Source organism: Brachionichthys hirsutus, chromosome 6, assembly GCF_040956055.1.
Source record: "Brachionichthys hirsutus isolate HB-005 chromosome 6, CSIRO-AGI_Bhir_v1, whole genome shotgun sequence".
Taxonomy (NCBI): Eukaryota; Metazoa; Chordata; class Actinopteri; order Lophiiformes; family Brachionichthyidae; genus Brachionichthys; species Brachionichthys hirsutus.
The window spans coordinates 8,463,515-8,488,654 of NC_090902.1; the positions used below are offsets into that span (position 1 = coordinate 8,463,515).

A 25,140-nucleotide genomic window follows, 5' to 3' on the forward strand; every position below is an offset into this window, starting at 1 on the left:
TGAGGATCACAACAACAAACGTCTGATTGAAACATTACAATGATTGCAATGCAGCGCTACCTCAGCTGAATATCAATCAGTGAATACGTTTTGATGAAGCTATCTGTCTGATGCTTCCTCCTAAGGCTCTACATCATATTTTATGGGGAACATTGGCCAGAGAAAAGAGCCATAATAGAATTTTTGATTGACATACATTTTTTTTTATGTCACAGTATAATTGCACATATGTTTTTGTTTTTTACATTTTGGATCTTTTCAATTCATCCCAAAGTGTGCTCGCCTTAAATGGTCTTGAGTTTGAATCCGCTATTCGGAGTTTGTTTTGCAGGTTTTGGTCTTTGCGTGGGGATTTGCGAATCAGGCACAGAATCAGAAGAGGGCTGACAAAAGCTTAGAGATGGGTTAACTTTTTTTTTTTTACCTTCCCCCCATGGCTTTGTTACCTCGCTTCATTAAATCATCAAAGAATATTAACTTTTGTTTACAAAGAAAATGAAAACATCAATAAAAGTTTCATTTTTAATCAAAACTACTTTTGTTTATTCAGGGATTACTATATGTTGTGGTTTGAGTAAAGGTGACGCATCAAGTCACTAATTCAATGCACCACCTTGCAAGCACACAAAGTGATGAATCCAACACATTTGATGCGCCGTGTCTAACAGGTGGTGCTAGGTTTAGCTACATGCTAATGGTGGCCACACTAATATACATTTCATATATTAGAGATAAGAGTTTGAGAGGATATCAGTGGCACAAAATACAAGACTGAACAATTTTCTTTTCATGATGATCAATAATGATCCCAAGAAAATGAAGCAGCCAGTTATGTGAAGTAAACATAGTTATGGGTAAAGCACTTGAACAAGTGTAACTGACCGATGCGTGTGTAACAAACTATAAAAATCCCTGAGTAAAGTCCAATCAGATCTTCAGTGTCTTCACTGACAACCCCATTGGACGTTTGCGGATGATAACGCCTCCATCTCAAAGGCTGTACTGCGTTGGGCGGAAAATGCAAGACGGGTATTTCACAAACCAAACTTTCATTCGGACATTTCTCTCCTCGCCACACATACATCAGTCCCTGACACGTGAGCTGAGGCTTGTTTGTGCAGAGCATTCCAGCCTGACGCTTAACCAGCACATTAAAGGACTCCCCCCAACAGGCCAAGCTGTGCACCCCCCAGCAAGCATCCGTCGGACCAGAGGAGGGGGTCCTATTTGTCTTATCGCGCTTGTTTTCATTCTACAGTCTGTATCCAATAGAAGTTGCCAGCTCTGAGCACGGAGTTTGTTGTTGTACTGACTATGTCCTTTTGATGTGCCAGGAAACCAGGCCGACCTCCAGTGAGGGAGAGCATCGTTAGACATCATCATCATCATCATCACTCCAGCGAAGGCTTTGCTGCTTACTGGTTCTAAAACAGGCCATTACCTCTGTTACATTTGGCATAAAGAAACGCTTTTACTGTCTGAGCAGTCATCAGATCACTCCGAGTATCCCAGAAGCTTGTCTATGAAACTGATCCCAAGAGCAGCAAATACAATACGGAAGGATGGAAGGTGTCATTGGGGAAGTATTTTGTTATTGGAAATGTGATATTATCATTAGATATTACATTAGAAGAACTGCTGAGGAAGTCCTTTTGTCTCAAAACTAAAAACAAAAACTGAGTTGTGTGTTGCTCATTCAGCAGTAAGGCTTCCAGCTGGTAACAAACATTCTCATGTTGCAGTTAAATAGTACACTAAAATGGGTTTTTGTATATGTTTAAGCGGCAGACAAGAGTAAAGGATGACAATTTTGATTTCAGCGTATATTTTTTACAATACTTTAAAACATAAAGTGTGCGACTCCTAACTTGATCTCTGTTATCTTCATGTCCGTACAATAATGTGAAATACACAAGAAATTGTCCAAAAATCAGAACACATGGGCAACTTTGCTTTTAATGCAGATGTAGGAATGTTTTTCTTTATGCTAAAATTCTGTTCGGGAATACTTTCAACTGTGAGGTTATAACATCTGCGAGATTGACGCAAGTGAAAGTTACTAAAAGCTATAATGCACAAGCATAAAGTTTTACACTTTACACCTGAGCAGTATTAATCCTATATTTGATACTGCCATGGAGCAGACATGTCTGAGTCAGTTTTTACTGACGTTAAAACCCTTAGTGCTACCCTACTGTACTTTTAAGTACCGGTACTTCCCAGCCTCCCATCATTCCCGCTTTAGGTCAGAGTGGCTGCTGTCCAGCAAAAAGATTCACGTGCATGGACATAAAGGATATCCTGAACCCATATGTCAAAGTAAAAACATTTATGTATGGATGTTTGTGTAATGTAGCTGTAGCTGATCAATGAATTAATGATGAACTAAAAAATAATGTTGAGGAAACTAAAACCGATTCGTTTCATGCAGCTTTAAATGCTGGATTCTGTTTCCTGTGTGTTTCTGAAATCTCTTTCTCGTTTCATTCTTTCGTTGCAAAGGTTGGGAGAGCTCGTCTCTTGGAGATGTCTCTATATTCAGCGTGCCTGGATGATGACTCATTAAAAAACAAGATGTTTATATTTGTCACCAACAACACACAGTCCACAGACAGGTCTCCTCAGGCTGTCCTCGTGTGTGTCTCTGTATATAGGAAGTACCGAGGATGTGTCATGGCTGACTCATTACACACCAAATAGGATGAGTGTGTGTGTGTCCCCCCCCCCCCGGAAGCCAGCGACTAATGCAGTACAGCGGCCACACCCACCGGGTACCCATTAGGACAAACATCTACATACACTTTTTTCAGAATGGCTGAACAACTGCAGCGTCACCGTGTGAGCAAGTCTGACTCGAGCAGAAAATGCAAGACACGCTGAGTGAGTAGAATTAATTACAGAACCCAGAGCATTTTATGCACGGAAATCACTTCCACGTGTCTGACTCAGTCAAAACACGACTATGATTAACGATATTTACTGGCATGCTTCCAATATGCGCACAACACACGCTCCGCGGCTACACGTACGAGTGCTGCCTCGACACATGGAGGCCTTCCACTGATGTGTTAAGTGTGTTGGTTTTACACATTAGTGAGGCGCGGACGAGGCAGCGATTGGAACATTGAGAATATGTGCTCGATGCATGTGGTTGCGTGATAAAGAGACAGATGGGGAGAGATGGATAAAGGCCGAGGGAAAATGTGAACCACATACCTGACAAGAAGAAAGTCAGACCACAGGGAGACATTGTCATGAGGAAATAAGAGAGGGAGAGGGAGAGGGGGGGGCAAGAATAGTTAATGATAAAGCATTTCCATGAAAGATGCATCTGTGAGCATGCACAACTGTGTGTCTTCGTGTGATGCATGAGGCTGAAGCGTGATGATGTGTGTGTCTTAAGCCTTCAGCAACATACCCAGCAGTCTTTTAAAGTCCAAGTTGTGCAGTTCAAATAAACCTCCTGCAAACCACAAATCTCTCTCTCTCACACACACACACACACTTGGACTTGTGTACTTGGAAAGATCATCATTTTCCAGCTACTAGATCATCCATCATGGACACATGCAGCGACCCAACCTTTAGCCTCAACCTTAAATCTTGACCGATGCATCACCCCCCAGCACAGACAGACAGGGACATGAACTGAGAGCCCTCGGAAAAATGATTCACAGGAGAACAGGAGGGGGGGGAGACACATGCTACAATAATAAAATAATAGAAAATGTAAAAAAGAAGAAGAAGAAGTTGGATTGAGGCTCATTCATAAATTCATGCAGAACTTTGAACGCTTTTGCCAGAGATTTAAAGGAAGTAAGGTGAATTTTACTTTTCAGATTCAACAAAAGGTCTGGAGCCTTGAGTGCTGGCCGTAAACCAGGTGCCTGGTTTGTTGCAGGATCTGAGGTTGATCAAGACCATGGCCTGCTGTACCGATATGCTACGTACTCCTGTCCTCACAAACCCACCCAACCCGAGTCTGAATTAGTTTTCATGAACATAAAGAACCCATAGCATATGAGACTGCACCCAAATGACAGCACAGTGACCTTAATATCTCCATCTGTCACTAATAGCATGGCTGTAATCATCACTTTACATTTATGTCAAGCGACTTCCACCGCCATAAATCTTTGCATCCACAATGTTACTTCACTTCTCTTTCATCCCACCATTTCATAATCCCACCTTCATTCTTCTCCCTACGCCGCTTCTAATGCTCCCGTCTGTCCCACATTAAATGAACGGCAGCAGAGCGCCTCTGGCAGTCATCAATGTCAGATTATTTCAGTGCATCTTTTTTGCTGGATTAGCGAAGATCTTTCCTGTCGATTTAGACTTTAAAAGTTATAAAGAGGCCCAAAGTCTGGCGCACTCACTCCGCAACGAAAGATGACAGGAGGGTTTAAAAAGCTGTCTAGTAAGTGCAGATGCAACTGCAGATCAAAGACATCTCACAGCAAGCTGATAAGGATATTCAAGAACAGATGCGTTGTCTTACTACTTACTACCTGGGCTGTCAACTCAATTGAGCCAGAACAAGACGCCGTCATGCAAAAGCAACAGTTAATCCCTGTAGAGCATGTAGCTGAATGGAGCACGCAAAAGACAACGAGCAGGCCGTGTTCATAAACCTTCATACGACACGTAACTATTCAGCGACACTGCTGGTATTATTATTTAACCTTTAATCGGTTGCATTGTCCTAATTTTATTAGTCTATTCCTTCATATTAATTCAAATATTAAAATCTCTCCCACAAAAGAACATTTCTTAATGACCTGCGTTGTGACTATTGCACATGGACTCATCGCTGGATAAATGATATATTAGAAACCAGCATGGCGCTCTGCAGAGTTCATACTGTGACTCATAAAAGCATGTCACTTCACTTTGTTAGCTTGTCCCTCGGAGGACAATTTGGTTTGCAGCAGTCAACATTACATACTATGGATGTCTTGGGTCCTGTCGATCTCACTCACAAGCTAAGTCATCATTTAAATCTATACCATGCAGTAAAGACGGTTTTGTTTGAGGGCAGCGGCTGAGAGAAAACAGGCGACTGAAAGTTTCACTGCTGTTGCACAATGACTTTCATTGGAGGAAGGATGGACGCGATGTTCTGCACAGGAGCCCTGTGGTTGTGGTTGTGCAGCGCTGCAGGCATTAATGTCCATCTAATTCATAATAATTATGAAATTCCATAACATAAGTGATATTTTCATGCTTTCGCTGACAGAGTTTATGGATACGTTGTGTAGCATTACAATCTGATCATCATCATCAAAGACATCAAGAATAATAATTACTGGGTCTGCACTTTTCATAGAGTGAGGGATTCCTCTCTCTCTCTCTCTCTCTCTCTCTCAATCAAACACACACACACACACACACTTTTTGGAACAATGGGGTTTGGCCCAAACTACAGAGATCTTAATCATCGCTCTCCCCGGAGGGCTAAAACAACATGGATCAACATGTGGCCTGTTTTCACTCTGCAGCATCCAAGCTCTCTGCACCACAGGGGGTTCTAATGCTGAGCAGATCAGAGAGATACCACGCCATCAGTTCACTGATGGCATCTTTTGACCAGCCAATCAAAGCCTGAGAAAATAAGTTCTCCTCCAATTGGCTTGGACATCCATATCATGCAGAGCCTGCAGTCTATTACAACGCAAACTCGGCTAATAAACCGCTATCGCCCTTTCCTGTCCACTGTTAGCGCTGCACAAATTGTTGAGCCTGCAACGCCTGACTCGGTGTTGGTAAGATACGTACAGTGGGATGTTGTCGACGGAGAGAATGAGAAAATTAAACTAATGCAGTTTTAACCCTGTGAAACACACACAGGCTCCATGGCGCGGCCCTTCAGCGGTGCAAGGAGGGATGGAACAGAGTCAGCAGAAGGCCGTGGATGCCTCGAGGAGGCACTCTGCTGCTGAAACAGGACAGCAGATGTGGGCTGCAGATGAATAACAGAAGTTTCTGTCAAAGCCTTTTTCTTATGCCTTCCTTTCTAAATTGTGTGTCACTTTATCCTCCGTCTTTCAGATCTCTTCAGTTCTACTCTCCTGCACTTCTTCCCTTACAGACTGGATGCCCCCCCCCCCCCCCCCCCTCCCCGTTCATCACAGGCTGATGAGTTAGGTCACACTATGACTATGTCCCCCCCCCCTTTCATGGCACTGACTGACTCAAGCGCTTTTGTTCGCTTTCACACCTCATGAAACAAGAAGATGGATAAAACCCAAAACATTTAAAAATGTCTGTCTTTCATTTCGGGCCAGAGCCGAGGTTGCACATGCTCTCGTTCAAGAGCTTTTCAGAACTAAACTGCAACACAGCATTTATCAATTATCACCAGAGATTAATAATCTGCTATATACCCTCTAATCTCTCGTCATCCTCTGGTGCTTTTCTCTAATACACTCATCTGGATGTTTATGCCGTGACAGAATCCTCTCGCATGCATTTTGTTTCCTCTGTTCTTCCTCTCTTCCCGTCCCCTCAGGCCAGAGATCACCCAGCCACTGAGGCTGAATGAAATAGCTGCTTGGAAAGCAGTTTGCCCGCCTGCCGTGACAAAGCTAAATCCTAAAACTAACCGAGCTCACTGAGCAAGCGGAAGGCCACTAATCTGCCTATAGTTACACCCTGCAGTCCAGAGCGGCCCACTGGAAACACAGGGCGTCACATCCTGGGGCTTTAACACCGGCTCTGCTGGAGTGGTACCATGCTCACAGTGGCAATGCATCTGATGCAGATTCACTATTTTTCAGTGTATATATATATATATCACATGCCACAAGATAATACGTTCATCATTTTTATTTGTCATGTTATTATTTTTTTTAGAGGCCGGAGATCTTCACTCTGGTGCGAGAGACAGGAAAATAAAAAAAGTAGACTGAAAGAGAAGAGGAGATGAAGGAACTTAAATTACTGTCATGGGAAAATATGGAAGAGACTCGTCCCAACAGCGATATTGAAACAATACAGGATGTTTGCATCCAGTAGCCAATGGCAGGATCCATCTGTCTGGGCAGCCCGGCTTGTCGTAGTGCACCCGTCCTCTTTTTTGCTGATCCACTGTCCATGCTTGCACACCTATTTATCTTCAGACAGTGGTCAGAGCAACACCCAAACATGTCGCCCTCTATACGAGAGAGAAGGACTCAAGGACTTGGATCCTCACAAAAGGATAGAGAGCTACAGAACATCTGTCTTCTGAGACAAGACAGATGTTCTGCGTCACTAGGAAATGTGATGTGGAGCTTTTCTTATATATTAAAGGATATACTGTACCTGATCTATATATGACAGGGTTCGAGCATATCACAGAGAGAGAGAGAGAGGTTTTTATCCCCTGGGTGTTTTTCTACCATGTTGTTTGTAAATCTGCTGGTGAACTGGTTTGAATTGTGGTCAGTGTTTTTGTCCACTTCTAGCTGCTCATTGCCAGTATGTCCTACTGCTTAAGGCAACATACTTACAGTAGTCTGGTCAAAATCACCTCATTTTTTCTTTCTCAGAATAAACTGGGAAAACGGCTGCATTCACAAAGCGCCTTCAGTGGCCTGCAGGGGAGCGTTCCAGTCCTTTTTCACACCAAGTAATTAAATGAAGCTTTGATCCAAATTTGGATTCATTTCATGTTTCATATCTTTTTGGGGAGGGGGGGGGTCAACCGTATTTTAAAATATTTTCTGACAGTGGAAAAGAAATCAAAACAGGCATATCGATCTTCTTCTTTCTCTTCTCAGATGTTTGGCATAAGATAAAGCAATGCTCAGGCAAGAGGAGGACTCCCTATAAAAAACCCGATGAAGCGTTTCTGTCTTGACTCTTTCACTTGCAACGCCTGAATGGCTGATTGATAGCCATCCCTCCGCTCAAAGTGAGATAAGAGTCAGTCTGGTGGTTCAAAGGTTTTGAGGTTCAGGAGATTGTGGCTGGAAACAGGAGATGGTTTATCACACACTGGCCTTTCCTGCCTTATCGTAACAAATGCCTGCCTGACGTCTGGGTGTAGCGGACAATCAAATGTGTGGGAAAAAGCCAATCCGGGTGCACTGACCGACGGACATTATTCTTGCCGCGGTGCTGTGGCCCTACGCTGCCACCCTGTCTTCATGCCTTCGGGCTCTGTCAGGTTCCCAGGGGCCCAATCAAAACCTAGAGTCACCCGTCGACCTTCTGACCTCAGCTGTAAGCGCACTGATTAAGACCTCATCAACACAGCGTGGCCCTCACAGCTGTACGCTGTTGCACACAAGCCTCGCTTTGTCCACCTTTAACACAGTCGCTCACGCGGCTCCATACGCAACGGTGCACACGCTTGCACACCGCGCTGACCCAGAATTATTGGGAGGTAGGAACTCGGTAACCTTTAACCTCCACAAAACTAGCTGCTTAATCTCTTTCCCTCCGAACAGTGAGCATGCTGGGGATGTCGTTTGTATTTGCAGGCATGGCAGCGAGCTGTGAGAAGCAGGAAATGAGCATCCAGATAACAATGAGCCCGGATTCGTAGCCGCTCAGCTAGAAAGTGTGAGTGAACACCTTCCGGGCTTGTGCTCGTAGGGACACATGTTTTCAGATCAAATGCATGGGAATGAGACCACAGGGAGCAGGAAGACTGGAAGACCCTGGTTTTCAGACAAACGGATGCTCCTCCGAAGTGCAGCTTAACCCCCCGAGAACCTTCAGACACCCAGAGACCCTCGGGGGTCTTTGTCCAATTGTAATGAAGTCATCATCATAGGGCCTCAGGCTGCCTATTAACCTCTTCAGCACTCTATCAGAGGATTCTACAACAACAGCTTCCCTTCCGCATGTGAAATCTGAACACCTGATTATTTATCTTGCCGTTTTCAGTAGTAATTTTAACTTGAGGTATTTCTGAACTCAAACTTTCTTCTTTCTGGATTCTGGCCCAACTAAATGTGTTTCCTGTCCTAATGTTTGTGAACGTGTTGTTACAAATTCATGCATTTCCGATGATTCAGATGTAGAAACAACATTTGGGTTCCTCGTGTACCAGAACGGACTGAGAAGCGAGTTGCAAAGACTTCAATGAAGAAGTCTGCACTGCTGTAAAGGAATTTGGAAGACGGAGCGTTGTGTATGCCAAGCAAAAATGAAATGGCAACTCTAAAGTCAAGCATCCTTTCTATTGAAAACTGTTCTGCTATGCCAAAACCGATAACAGCAACATACAAAATGTGTGTCACAAGTGCATGTGTGGAAGTCATGGTGAGAGGAGTGGAATGAGGATCAGCGTGACAATCCAACACAAACAAAAAGTCGCCGCCAGCTGTTTAACACAAAGCATTCACAAATTCATATCCTACTTCAGCTCGAGTCTCACAAGAACGAGTCGCAGATCCATGCGTGGTGGAAGCAAAACATGCAAGTATGACGTGTGTGGACTTTCCTACTCAGGCAAAACCTTGATTCAATTAAAGTCGCACAACCGAAGAGAAATAAAACAATGGAACATTTTATCACAGGTTGATGTTCGGGATCATAATGGAAACCTGGCCGTTTTTTGTGTGGCCTTGTGTGTATCAGACCATCAAATCACACAGAATCTATACAACCGTTAGGTAGCGGTCAAAGCTAATCACATTTTTGATTTTCTGCTGTCTATGCTAAACACTGTGGCTCTTTGAGCAGCCACATTTCCTCATTATGATAATGAAGCTTTGTCAAGTAAACAGAGGCAAAGAAATTAGCCCTGTGGTGGAATACCTCCAGTGCTATAAGCCCGGCTGCCAAGCATTTATCAATCTAAGCACACCGGTTAAAGCTGATGGTGCGCTTTTACAGAATGCACAAATTTGATTTTCAGTCTTTGTAATCTTTTATTTCTGTCTTATGAATCAAAGCTCTGGATTCCTTCCTGAGCTCTTAAACGGTCCAACCACCACAGACAGGAAAACCTTCTTCCACGTCCTCACCTGCATTTCCATAAACTGTGACGAGTACAATGGCAGGAATAAAAACTGACTCATGCCCATGTTCTCCAGAGAGCCCACTGACTGTTTGCATATGTTTGTGCAACAGTGCCCAAAGGAAATCAGATGTGTGTGTGTGTGTGTGTGTTGGGTAAAGACTGTATAACGCAAATCCGCCACTAAAAACAGAGCAGACACAAACATTTATAACATCCCCTCTGTTTGAATTAGGACGAAGAGCATCTGTACACAGTTTGAAGACATCACTCCACTTCTCACAACAACAGTGTGAGACGAGAACACCACAGAAGAAGAAGCATTGCCAGAAGCCTCTCTCAGCCAATCAGATCACTTCTGATCCTGCAGTTACAAGAGTTCCGTTCTTTGGTTGGCGAAATAGCAGCGGTGAATTTTGAGGCTGAGTTTTATTACGCTAATCAACGGATGCTATTTCAGCGCTAACCGAAGCCAACGATGATGACTTTTCTCATCTTCCGCGCCACTGGATGAGAGAGCCGCACTTCATTCCAGCTCCTCCAGCCATGTCATCGGCTGACCCAGAAACAGAAAGTGGCGTGTTCTTACCAAACTTTATTAAACACAGACGTCTCTCCGTGATTAAAGGGGAGTAAAGACGGCTTTAGAGAAACAGAAACAACTCATCAAGATCACGGGGTCATGAGAAGCTACTCCAGCCAACTGAATCAAATGGCCGATATTTCTTTACAGGAGGAGTTGGGAAATATGTTTCTTAATGTTGCTGAGAAGCTTTATGCTCGTACAATAAATAAGCAGTCAGTTGGCTCGAGTTGAATGCATCCCAGAACCAAGGCATAACAGAACTCAAAGATGTGGCGGTATGCATATGTATATATATATATTATATTTGACCCAAGCCAGGATAAAGGTTTTCGAAGTACATTTGCCAAGATGTCTGCCAAGTAAGCATCAAATCACACGCTGCTTGCTGTGGTAGATTCCCTGCCTGTATAGCATTTACAAATAAGTAATCACACACGATAGCAACAATAAGTGGATTGGAATAGTTCTCAGGCCCAACATCTGTGATAAGAGAACACCAAACACATCAACTGAACGCAATTGAAGACAATCATTCCACTATCCAGACGAGGATGTGCCGACCCCGACTCGCCTTCTCCCAGGAAATAATCACATATTTTGCTCATCTTCCTGCCAGATCTATGCAAATAGACATTATCTCTAAATCCCATTTCCTCCCAAACAGGAAATGCTTGTCTGAGAGATTTGATTTTTATTGCACAGACAATTCAGATGGGACAGGAGGCCATTGGTCAGACGTGCTGGAAGAGAGAGCGAGAGATACACCATAGTGTGATGACATTTAATTCAACTATTTAATCTCGTTAAAATAACACATTTATAACACTCTTTGAAGATGTAATTACTGCCCCCAATGGAGTTAGCAAACAGGACACCCACTGAGGGAGCAGGCACCCATTTTGGGGCTTAAGGGCCTCCAGGACGCCAATTGGGGGGCATCCCACAAGGTTTGGACACACACACACACACACACACAACAACATGAGCTAATACCCTTGTAGTTTGAATTGCATGCTAAATAAATAGCTTTGTAACACCATTTGGATTTTCTGCATCGAGCTCCATGAAAGATTGATACGCAGCGCGTCAGCTGCTTCAAACAGGTATTCAAAAAAAGCAAAGCTCTAAGTTTCCCCGGGTCAGACAGCTTTCCGCTTTGACTATTACGTTTGAATGCGGTGTTTGAGCACACACAGTCATTTATTAGAGGGAGGGCCAGTTAAACGGTGTCACTCACTCTCTGAACATCACAGTAGGAGAGGTTCCCATGCCTTGTCCCCCTCTCCCATTACCCCTCATCGCCATCTGTGTTGTGGCACCGCAAGAAGCTAGATCCAGTCTGTCTTCATCTTCCTCACACATGACCTCTGAAATGCCCTCTGACCTCTCCACGGTTGTCCCCTGCAGATTCTAACCATGCAGCCTCCGCTCCATCACTTATCACCCACCGGGAAACCCTGATCGCGCGACACCAAGCCGGGCAAAGCTGCTCTGGCCTCTCTCTGGGGAGAATAATGATTGAAGGGTCGGAGAAGAAAAGGAAGATATCAAAAGTTTCACTCAGTGTGAGATTAATCCATCAGCACTGGGGGGGGTTGTCGTTTTTCTGTTCTTCTCCCAAAGTTTGGGAGTTGACTATTTTCAGAGAGATAAAAATAATGAATGCAGAAGAACTTTTCCTCCTCCCCACCTTCATTGTGATTATTTAGGGAGAAAGCTAAGGTTGAGCTTCGGTTAATCGGACAGGAATCGTCACTTCATGCAAGAACTGACCAGAAGTTCTTCTGCTTCCAAATGCTGTTAGACTCAGCAAAGAAAAGCACAGCTGCACTTTCGCTGTGACCTACTCACATGAGTTTCTCCTCAACAACGAACTTATGTAAGGGATCAAAAGCATGCACATTGCAATTCATCTCGGATGTTGCCCATAACTCCTCTCACACTCTTGGAAAAGTGACATGTGGATGTGAGTGATGAGGAGGAGCATTTTATTCTGTCAAATTATATTGAATGATGTCTTTAAAACAATCTCTGCACTGCTCATCGAGGAATGTCTTACAACTTCCACTGCCTCCACTTCTCAAAGTATTCAATGAACCAAAGTCTCATGTTGTTGTTGTTGTTGTTTTGATTTGGTGTTTATCTGTGGGAGCTGTTTGTGCGGTGCAGCAGATGGGTAACATTTCCATTCCTGGTATTGAACTTTCTCTCCGGGACCAAGCGTAAAGGTCATCCAAGCTCTGCCGGATCAACATCACGGAACAATCGCAGCTCAACACATGGACACAGATGCGGGTGGTGAGTTTGTCTGCACTCACACACACTCACTCACCTCTTACATCCATTCACCTCGCTTTGCTGCAGCTCCATAAGGCCTGACGTGAGATCAGGTTTCTGAGAAGCTGATGAGAACTGGCAGCCATCTGTCCTCAGACCATAATATTGCCGTTTCCTACACACGGAGCGGCGTGCATGTGTGTTTGTTTGACGGTTCCTCACACAGTGGACCTTTCCTCTGCGTCGGCTTCAAGCGCCGAATCATGGAAGCTGAAATGCGCGCAAAGGAGAGTTGGGCGTTTCAATCCAAGAAGCCATCTCATTGAGAATATGAATGAATATGATGGAAGACAAAGAAGGGTCTAAGTGGAGGGGGGGGCATTGGGGTGATAATACAAGGATGCACTATGGGAGAGAATGGGGTAAGGGTTATGAGAACAGGGAGAAGAGGGTTAGGCATGAAGGGAGGTCCGGTACAGAGAAAAAGGGTTGGAGGGATGTCACAGGAGGGGCACACACTTCAGACGGTGCGAAGAAGGGAGCGGAGCAGGGGGCGGTGAACTCCTATCGACTCTTCAAACACATTCCTCCACATGCATTACGAGCCGAGTACACAGAGGCCGCCGCATGCAAACATTACAAATATATCCTCCGACAAGGCTGAAAAGGAATCTACTCCAAACCAACTCTGAGATAAGTGGTGTAAGAACCAGTCGGAAGCAATTAAACGGGAAGTCAAAGAATAATCAGCTTAAAGGCTGAAGACAGACGCACTGATGCAAGAGTCTGGTCTCAAAGCGTTGGAAGGTCCTCTGAGCCAAGAAAGATGTCACACCGTCTGCATCCACCATCATCTAACAAAAGCCGCTCAAGGACACACTTTCTTTTTCCAGTTATTGTGAGGTCCATTTGACGTCCCATCTGGAGCAGAGGGAGTGTTTACACACAAACATCTGCTTATCCAGTGAAAGGTACACAAATTAAACCTGGCAACGATTCCACACCCAGAACACAGCACTTATAGATGTTCATTTATAAAGAGAAATGTAAACTGTGCTTTGTATGGCTGGCACACACACACACACGCACACATACACACACAGTTTGCCAGTCCATCTGTGTGAATGTGTACTTAAACGTCATGTGTCTATAGATAAACATGTTTTTTCAGGCTCTGCTGGAACTAATGATACTTCTAATCGCAGCGAGAGGCATCAGAGAGAGAGTCTGCAGGCCAAACACATTCTACACAATTTCCTGCAGCACGCCAGGAGATAATGGGTTGAGAAAAAGACTTGCAAGTTACGCTGCGATCTAGAAATCAGCACCCTGCAGGTCAGGTTGTTTAAGTAATGCAGAAAGAACAATTAAAGGGCAGGACTAACACAACCTTTATTTTCCTCAAATGCTTCTTAATCTTTTTGTTTTTCTCCGTGCAAAAAATGAAGACACTTTTGTCCGGTTGAAAATTTCCCTGTTTAAAAAAAAAAAAAAGTTAGTTAGTTATACAAGTTAATTAATAACTGGTCAGAAAACAATTAACAATGCTGCATTTAGAGGAGACTATTTTCATCTGCAATGGAGATTTACTTCTCGGTAATTTAAGATTTTGTCAATATCAATAGCAAATTATGTTCTTATGAATAAAACTTGCATTAATGGATAATGTTCATTATTCCAGAATATTTGCAAAAGCTGTAACTTTAATTAAGGAATATGGACATAACACCCCAAAAATGTTTGTAAAAAACCCTTTTTGTCTTATTATTATTGTTGTAAGCATTGACTGTGGAGAATGCCATGATTATTATGTTAAGTTTGCTTAGTAATCACAAAACTTTTACATGAGGTTCTGAGTGTATGCTTTAAAATAACTGGTATTTTCCAGTTTCTCAACGAGTCCTGAATGCAGCATACGTCAAAGATATAAACAGTGAGGCTTTACAGATAATACTTGTAAAGAGAAGCGAATAATTGTTGGCTTTGGTCTTAACAGACCAAAATATATATATATATCAACACATCATTAAAGTTAGGCATTGTGTTCAATAAATTCCTTTTCCACCTCAAAAAGCAATAAAATCTTTAGATAACACAACATAAAAGAGAAGCCGCATTTAAATCCAGTTCTTTTAGATCATGAAACACATTTGCCCTCTGCAGAAATACGGGTCTCGCCTTCACGGCTCTGATTTTTACTGACGCTTCTGTCGCAAGCAAAAGGCAATACAGTGGAGAGGATTGCTGAGGCTTCTGACTGGAATTTGGAAAAGGGAGACGTGCTGACAAAGGACTTTATAGCGTACGGAGTACAAACCACACTGGCTGGTAATTCAATGGCTTTTCCACTGGCTGTGTGCCTGAACAATGAGAGTGGACACAGACCTTTCAACAAGGTCGTGATTTGTATTTTGTGCGTGTGTGGTTTTTTTTTTACTGTCAATTGAAATGTAAAAATGAACCGATACACACTTCATTATTGCTCATTATTTTTCTTCTCGACGTGCCGTTTGAAACTGAATCTCTGGCATAGAGCAAGTCGCCTCAAGGGTCAGCGTGTGCAAGCAAAGCGCAGCATGGCAGCAAACGACCCCGCGGGATGCAAAGCATTCAGGGCCACATTGCAGCGATTTGATATCTGGGCCACACACACACACACACACTCTCAGCCCACATTTCAACCAAACAATGATTCCCATAACATGTTAAATGCAGTCAGCTAACAACAGCGACAGTGACATTAAAGTCCAGCAGCGCTTATCCAGCTTGAAAATCCTCCCTCCAAGTCTGCTGCAGGCCTCCTCAATGTAACTTATCCAGCTTGGCATTTCTTCAGATGACTAGTTAGACAAGAATAGCCTGTGTGTAAATGCTCAGCTCCATGTGCACGAATGTTTAAAGCACTGGTCTCAAAAAATGTTTTTGTGTAAATGTTAAATTCGCCAAACTCCTTCAGCCTGCCTTTCTTTTTTTAAGGGTCTTGGCTGCGCCTCATTGCATTTTCTGCCTGTCTGGCTGTTGGCCGGACTGTTTATCCATTTGTTTGGAAACACCGGGTCCCATTTGGACAAGGTGACTGTGTCCTACCTCGCTGCCATCTGATGCGTTTCAGTGGACAGAGGGATTTAGCATGCCTCTCTCGTTATGTCAAACAAGAAGTACGTGAGACAATAATCGCTGGCGGGCCATGATCCAGCTCTAGTGCTGGACCGGTTGGTGTTTCTAGGGAGGGGGCGATGGGAATGCAAGTAACTTGGGCTCATGGTAAACCTGACACCACGCTCGCTGGACCAGAGGGACGACAACGGGCCAAAGCATTCATTCCCCTCCCCTCCAAACATGACCTCCACTCCTCCGGGGCAAGACACTGTTTCTAAAAGTGATCTAAATGTCACAGCAAACAGCCTCTCCTTTGAGCCCTTTTCTCTGTTTTCAAATCAGATTTTTCTGGGTTGTATGTTTTACAAATTGGGGGCAGCCTATCGATCAGGAAGCCTTACCGCCCCCAACAGTTCTGATAAGAGCATGATGGATGCTAAACACAAAGTTGGATCCTCTGTGCCAAAGCCATAAATAACAGATATTCTTATCAAGAATGAAAAGGACAACAACACAAGTCAGTCAGGCAGGGGAGCGTCGTCGGTGCCGACTGGTCTGAAGCTTGATTTTAAACACAATTAAAGACAAAAACAATGTCAAAGGAAAATGTCATTGACTTGATTAGCCACAAAACATCTGCTGTCATTATCCTGCTGCAAATTCAGTGTCCGAAGCTGATCTGGATTTGCTGAGGTATTTTTTTAATTAGGAAAAACGGTCCAAGACAGCGAGAATTTTAATAAAACTGAAAATAGCCACGGGTTGAATTCTATGCCCATGAGGTTACATGCTTTTTTAAAATAAAACACGCATGTAATGAGAGTCAATTTGCAACGGCAGACGTGGAAAATGCGTGAGTGTGTTTAGCTCAGATGTTTGTAGATACAGAGCATCGCTAAAGGGTCTCTGTGTTTACATGACCTTACAAACTCTTCAAGGCCACTGGCTCACTCCTTTATGTCTCTCACTTATCTCTCTCTCTTTCATACACACACTTACACACGTCCTTGTTTCCATCACTTGTGGGGACATTACAAAGGCTTAAATTCATTTCATGATGACTTGCACTAATAAACAATGTTAGAACTCACTTTACTCCAACCTCTACGATATACATGTATATACTGTATGTATATATAAATAAATGTTACATCTTGCACTCTTTCCTTTCTTCTCATGTAGATTAATTTTGATTCATTTCATTGCTTAATTCAACTAAAAAAATTGTTTATGGAGTACAAAGGCCGGGATGCCATCTAAATGCTAATTTAGTCAGTTTTCATGTAACAATAATCAAGAACATATGCTTAAAACTGAAAAGGTGCCACCAGGGAACCCGCGTGTCATTTTGACTTGTTGAATAACTAATTGCATTCATTGGAGTCAGGCTGCAGCCTCGTTTCTCAACCGCAGGCTTGTTTCTTGAGGAAAACCTTTGAAGAAGTAAAAATGACATCATCGATTTAATTCAGCACAAAACACAAGCCTGTTAGAATCAAATCAATGTGAGACTGACATGAAAGTGATACCCTTATGTCAGAGTGTGGTATATTTATTCTCCTCTGATTAACAATCAAATATGCCATATGGACATGAGCAAACACGGGACACGCTACATTCACTGGCTGAGGTGTTAGCTTGCTGAGAAAAACCTTCCTCAAAATTTAATTTGAAAGAGGCCTTTAAAAAGCACTTGGGTGACAAGTTGGCACTAATAGAGCCTTTGTGTGCATGCGTGTGTGTGTGTGTGTGTGTGTGTGTGTGTGAGCGCTGCAGTCTGCTCCTGCAGCTCCTTCTCTCAGTTTTTACCACTACCGTCTGTTCCTCCTTTCCTCCGATGGCATCAAGCCTCCACACTTGTCAGAGGTCATGACCCAGTGACCCCCCCACCAGGGCTGGCCTCCTCACTTGCTGGACCGGGGGATTGTCATTTTACACCTCCTTCTATCTATACATCCAGCTCTATCAATTGATACATCTGTTGTCGGCTGTCACTCAGTTGAGGCGATGATCCTTCTGCTCATCTCTGCTCTGGATCATCGGTGCATTGACTTTGCATCGACACACACACACACACACACACCTCCCTTAAGGCCTGGCTGTCTTCCACACTTGTGTCTGCTGTCTGACAATAGCAGCAACCTGAGACGTGGAGAGGTTAATGAAAGCCTAAATTTAACCCCGATGCTCTGATCCACGCAGAATGCGGATTCATTAAACACTAACAGGGGAATTAGGAGCGTGCTACTTCGTGTGCCAGTAGGCGAACACGTGTGTCTCCGGGACACCAAATACAGAATGAGATCCTTGGAGGAAGTGAGTGGAAAATGGTCAGGCCGGGCGTGGGGGCCTGGCGTGGGGGGGTCAGTGTGCAAGCTTTCTACGAAGCTGACGTTTACATTAAAGACTTTTTTATTCATTTAAAAAAAAAAAGACTTGTACTTTAGCCGATCTGTGATCCTCCCCTCGGTGTTTCTACCTCACCACATACAATTTTAGTTTCATGCTTTGATGGAGTCACATAGAGTTTAACTCGATTCAGCGCCGTCTCCCACTTCAGCATCAGCCCAGTCGAGTCCGGTGCGAGCGCCTGAGGTCAAACGAGGGGCCGGGGCAAAGTGTGTGTGCGCTTACATGTGAGAGACTGAGTAACTGATGATTGACAGTTGGCAGGCCTGTAAACAGTCCAGCAGGTTTAAAGACTGACAGGTAGACAGATGGACAACTTCTGGACCATTAAAGCGAAGAAATTCAATCCTATTTCTGGTGAAAGGCTATTTGACCCCCTGAGCAAACGGACCAGGTCACCCCCCCCAACCGCCGGTTCTGCTGCTACTCCCCCTGTTACTCCTTAAAAAGGCGATTCTCTTCGTGTTGATATATATATATATATTTTATCCTTCTTTTACAACATCGGTTCTACACGGAATAGATAAATTTCGACGTCCTTCAAGGCGACATTTCCGACCCACTTCCTGATAATATTCACGCATGTATTTTTCAGAAGGTTTAAACATTTCTGACTTGTCTCAGATGTGCTTTCTTGTGCTTGTTGAAGTGTCCATTAACCCTCTCCACCCTGCACCTCCCCCTCCCTCTCCTGGTGCGAGAGCAGCACCAGGGTGCTGATGGAGTTCCGATCCCCATAGTAAAGAGGGGAGGAATCTCAGGCTGTGTGTGTGGTGGGAGGTGGGAGGTGTGTGTCCTGTTTAGTGTGTGTTCTCTTTGGGACACATTAAATAGGACTTATTTAGTTTACAGCTTACTGAAGGAGAGATTAGAAGCGTCCACTCTTGGCCGACAGGTCAAGAGGTCGGGGGGGCTGAGGGTTGTTTGTTACTGGACACGAGAGGCTGAACACACAGCTCCGACGCTGTTTGCGTGGGCCGGCAGTAAACGCCTCAACGAGAACCTGAGGTCGACATCACTTGAGATGTGCTGTTCAAAGTTTTAATCCGCAGGTTGTACAGATATCTGAAGATAAAATCTCAGCTCTGCATCTCGCCTCAACAGTCCGTCGCTGGAAGAGACGATTTACAGATACGAGCTAAAGCAACCGGAGGCACCGACACGGGGCTGAAAGGAACACGGGTTGGCAGCAACAGCTGTCTTTGTTTGGCCATACAGAGAGCTACATATACATGACAATCATTCCAGGACATGGCAGACTGGAAGGACATCAGGTTTCTATCACATTCCCCTCCTCGGCCTTAAATCTTCTTATTTAAAGAGTCTCTGCGACCACGTTGCCCCCCAAAGAATGACATGACCAGTAAACGTTTCTCTTGACAGCATTAAAGTAGGTCACAGAAAACAACAAACACACCTAATTAAACAGCGAGACACACAAATGTCAATTTATCCAAATGGCACAGGCGACCCCGGAGGAGGGACCCTACTCTGAATTGTTAGGTCGACTGTCCCGTCTGGGGCATGACCCTGGGGGGGGGGGGGGGGGGGGGGGAGACGCGACAGGCCGGTCAGTTTACAGAGGCTAGTATTAAAGAACGTGGCTAAAGAGCAAGGGAGAGGCAGAAGAACGACACAGTATTACATTCTAATGGCTGACCCCACTTTACAGAGGTCCTGCTGGGAGGAGGGGGAGGAGGAGAGGGGAGACGCAGAAAAGGCAGTCAAGTTAAAAACGGGAGGGGACACGGTGCAGGGAGGGAGAAAAATGATCAAAGGAAAAACCAAACATGAGAATATTGTTTTGGAAAATAAGGATGGATGGGTTTCAGCATCGGACTCGGATGGGGCGTGGTGGGCAAGAAGAGGAAGCCCCCCCCCCTCCTGTCCACACTACACCTTCAACAAGCACAGGAGTCAATGCAACGGCTTCTATTTCACCTGTGCCATCAAAAAACACATTCACAGGCTCTCATTCTCAGCAGAGAGCAAACGTCCTGGACAGGAAGGATAAACATTTACTCCTGCCCGTCTCCCCAGCGGAGGGAGAAACAGGGACACATTGGGCCCATGTTAAAGCATAGAGTTTAAAAGTTCATATATAATTAGAGCAAATGCATTCAGCTGATCTGCGCTAAGCACGTTAATTGGTGAGCCAGACAGAGAAATTATCACATCTGTCTAGACATCTGCTGGATAAAAACAGCCCAGAAGGATTAGCCTTTCCTGAAGGGCTAAATGCCCTCTGGAAGTCCAGGTCTGAACAAATGAAAACTGAAACAGGAGATTACATGTGAATGAAGCCATCCAGAGGACACGTCTTTGCTGCAGACATGGGTCTATGTTGATGCGTTCCCCCATGAATTCTTAAGTGACACGTAACGGATCAGGACCGACCAACCAGGACTCTGCCGTGACGCAGTTCACTCACAGACTACCTTGAGTCAGCAGTTCAAATGAGATGCTACGTAGAGGCTGAACAGTGTGCAGGACACACCGATGCAGAGCCCGGCCCATCAGTCATCAGGGGCTGAGCTTGGATAAACACATGAAAAACATCTAATCAATCCATATGGTCTGTTATTAAAAGCTTCCAGAACATAGACAGATCCCGACAAGCGTTAATCCCTTTGTCAGAAATCTGACCTCACACTCCGGCAAAGCAAAAATGCAGACAAATGTAATCGGTTGTGTATTTCTCACTTTGGCCTGGGTGTCGGCTTCTAAACTTGAGCCAATTCTCTCTCTTTAAACCACATTAGAAAAGTGATTTGCACAAGTGGACTGGCCTCATGCAGAGCAGCTAGAACTGTGTCAGGCTTCCTTATTAGTCTGTCGCGCGTTACGACGGAGTTCCTTATTGGACGTGCATAACGCCGATTAGAACGTAAAGGGAATCAATCATATGGGGTTCCTGGCAGACGGTGCAGCAATGATAGAATACAAAAGACATGACTTGTGCAGCACAGTTCAATATAGCAGAGGATGAATGATCCCACTTAGATTCCATAAGTAGGTAAATCTCATTTCTATTCTTCACAATCTGCCTCCCTTTGTCTCCATCTCGCTCTTCCTACTGTCTCTACTCATCCTAGTCGTGCATTTGTTCCAAACCACACAATCAAAACCACATGGAGGTGGGAAAACACTCCAAGTAAATAAACAAGTCCAAAAAAGGACCTGCTCTGTTCGGGAAAGTATATCCCTGCATGCTGTTGGGAAACGCTGTACTGTGTAATATTCTGCAGACACTGGATAATCTGAATGAGCAACGTTACCAGTAATTAAAGTTCCCAAATAAATGTGGTGGAGTAAAAAGCGCAATAGTTAGCCCCCCCGCCGTGTCTTGTTAAACCAGATCTGCCCTGTAATTCCTGATTTGCATCAAGTATGATGCTGCTGAACCGTGATAATTGTATCGTAGCAGACTCAAGAACACATAAACATCTGACGTCGACTCATCTAAACCCTAAGTGTGTGCAAAATTACCGCATTTGTGCACTGATCGTCTGGAGCGATCAGATGTGTGAGGACAGACAAGGAAAGAGCGTAAGGAAAAAAATGGAGCAACAGAACCGAAATGCGGCGAGAGAGAACGTGCAACACTGAGAGGAAGGAGAGATGGTGGAGCTGATAGATTGGCCACATGTTCAGCACAGATATTCCATGTGTAACCAGAGCCGACTGGACATGTATGATATATGATACCCTCTCCTGGCTCCCAAAATACACCCAGGGCTCACTTCATTCATTCGGATTCTTGAGTATAGAACAGCAAATCTGAAGATAAGACATCCCAGCAGAGACGGACAATGGAGATGAATGCTGATGCAGAAACGTGAAAACACACGCTCACATACGAGCGCTATTATAATGCACATGCCAGGTGAGCACGCACGCAACCCCCCCCCACAAACAATCCTTCAGTATGTTAAAAACAGATGGAACAGTGGCTCCAACACGCTGCACATCCTGGTCCAAGTTCTCCGTCTCGTTCTCTCTCGCCGCCACCTCCTCCATCAGGGGAGGCGGCGACGGAATTCAAGGGTTTGGGCTTACACACGTGCTTATCTGGTTCTAACTTCGATAAAAGGGACCTGTGGTGTACAGCAATACCTCGACCTACAAGCGATTTGAGTTACGAGCTCGTTCCAGCGACGAGTAATACTCGTATGTCGAGGTATTACTGTATCAGCGTTTTTTTCCGCGACACAGCTGTGCCAGTAATCTGTTGCTGACATGTATGAGGAAAGGAAATGAGCTTGTTGGATGGACACACCTGAAGGAGCACCCTAGGGCGTCCCCTCACTGTTTATATGCTCAGCGTGATGGCGCTCTCCATCTTCCCTCCTCATTCCCGGCTGACCTTCTGGCTAATGATAGACGTCGAGCGCACTGGCCCGGCTTCCAGATCCCAGAGCTCGCATTAACTAGACACTTCTCCTTTGATAAATACAGACAAAGATGGAGGAGGAAACAAAGAGGGGAAAAAACGTGTATCATTTATAAAACAGCAAAAAAAAAAAAAAAAAGCTGAGACGAAAAGACAGACACATTTGCACAGGTGAAACTGAGAGGAAAAGCACGCCTGGAAGACATAAATAAACGTGCAGCGTTAAGTTGTTGAAAGCCACCCTGCGTCCCAGCCCAAAGCGATCCTCACCTCCGCTATGACAGAATAACACAGACCAGTGATGCTGAAGACCCGTTCAAAGACCTCTTTTACAAGCGCTGCTCTCATTAAAGGAGTGCCGGGAGAGTGACGAGCCCGTCGAAGGACCTTGACACTGAGCAGGAGCATGTTCACCATCTGGATCACTTGTGCCCCGCTCCACACCTCAATCGCTGCCCCCCCCCATGGCTCCCAAAGAGGGGCACCTTGATTGCCCATTCCACCACGTGTCTGGAAGGTATGAACGATAACCTCTGCTCCAAGTCTGCCTCCCCGTTTGTCTGTGTTCACGTCCAGAGATGTTATCTGTCCAATAAATCCAGCTGTGTTCCCGGGACTCCCGTCCTGCACAGCTGGATTCGGCCTCGCTGCATTCCTGATCCATTCGATGGGATGTAAATACCAAGGGAGAGGCTGATATTGGATATTTGTCCAATCTTTAAAAAATAAAATGGGATTGGGAATTAAAGTTTGCTTAAATATATTTATAACCAGCATTATTTTTATTATAGTGTATAATCAGCGCTTTAAGGTTTCGGATGAATCCAGAGCGCTCATTTGACCTCGCTGCTTACAGGCAGCCAGAGGCCACATGCTGGTGGTAAAGATTTATTGTCTGCTCACTCCATTAGAAAGTTATTCACCTTGTCACCTGCCACCAGCTGCAATTAAAGACAACACCAAGAAGAGTTTCCACATTGGGAACCGGGTCTGCTCGTGCTCCAACCCGAACCCTTTGGGCGTTTCCATTTTGATTCCGTCTGATCGTCCTGATCATCCAGATGCTGCTGCGAATCACCAGGAAAAACTAAGGGATTGTTCCGCGGGCCAGAGAAGAATATAATAATAACATTTGTTTGATCCTCTATAATAATCTGCAGCCTTTCAAAGACCATATAGCAAGGACGATTCTCAGATTCAGATTGTGCTCCACAGACGCTGAGCCACTCAAGGGGGATGTTTTTAATCAATACACAAGACTGAAGAAATGAATCATGCTCCTGAGGCTTTTACCCACGGCTTGATGCTTTTGATGCATACAGGCCTGCAGGAAAACCTCCTCAAATATCATCCAACATTAATGTGAAGCTGACATCCCTACAAAGATGCTGCCGTAACAGTAAAACTGGTGCTAAATACGTCACACAAAGTGCAGTATTTATCAAAAACCCAGCAGTATTATTGTATTTCTGCCCATCCACATTTTACACATGGGCGATGCCTTCGTGTTTTTGTTTCCCTGCAGCGCTACATGGAGCTACGAACGAGAAAGAGAGGGAGGGGAAGACTCGGCTTCATAAACTGCTCTACTTCGCTTCTCTGACTCGGCTGGAAAAATACAACGCTACAATTACAAACAGGCCCTTACATAACGTGTTGCTCAATCGCACAAACATTTTAAAAAATGTCCACTGCTAATCAAGAGGTGGCGACCTACATTCTGATGCTTAAACATAAACACATGGATGCAAAATGATTTAAACGGGTTATTCTCAGTGTTTCCTCCTCAGCCTGCTCTGCTTTTAATCATCTCGCACGCGAGACGATGTATTGTGAGAGGATAATTTATGTCTGTTAGGGGTTTCCTCTTGGAACATCATGAACTTTGCTGCCTGGCACCCGACCCTTTGCTCCTCTGAGTGTTCCTGAGGTCCTTGTGGGAGTATATCGCTGCCAACTGGCCATCCTGCATCCAGCTGTGTATTTCATTTTGATTTTATTCTGAAGGGAGAATGTCGGCTCTGCTGTCCAACACTGTGCTTACAGAAAGCCGACTTTAATAAGGAGGCTGATGAGATGGATAGATGGAGTGTGTGTGAGAGAGAGAGAGAGAGAGAGAGAGAGAGAGAGAGAGAGAGTATCATAGCCAATGGCCAAGACAATCTAGATGTTCATACATGAAAATAATTTCAAGAAAGCTTCGCACAAACATACATAACATACAAATATCTTCATCTTAAATGGCAGAATAATACTGAATACATCAGGGTGAACATTCTCTATTCATCCATTCATTCATTAATTCAACTGCAAGAATCCAGCTCACCTTTCAACACTATGTGTATTTATATAAACGCAAGACAAAAGTCTCACCTCATTTTAAAAAGGTGTACCAGTTAATATAACAAATCATTTGGC

General features: G+C 44.4%; 1 protein-coding gene and 1 long non-coding RNA gene across 2 annotated transcripts in view; one reads left to right on the forward strand and one right to left on the reverse strand.

The window, feature by feature from the left end:
* The window catches only part of LOC137895290 (collagen alpha-1(XXIII) chain), an 86,535-nt gene that overhangs the window by 56,700 nt on the left and 4,695 nt on the right, over positions 1 to 25,140 (reverse strand). The gene's annotated exons all lie outside the window — the stretch shown is intronic.
* Positions 2,819 to 6,116, forward strand: LOC137894576 (uncharacterized). Its single transcript, XR_011105518.1, has 3 exons — positions 2,819 to 2,880; positions 5,854 to 5,960; positions 6,055 to 6,116. It is a non-coding gene; the product is annotated as an uncharacterized lncRNA (long non-coding RNA).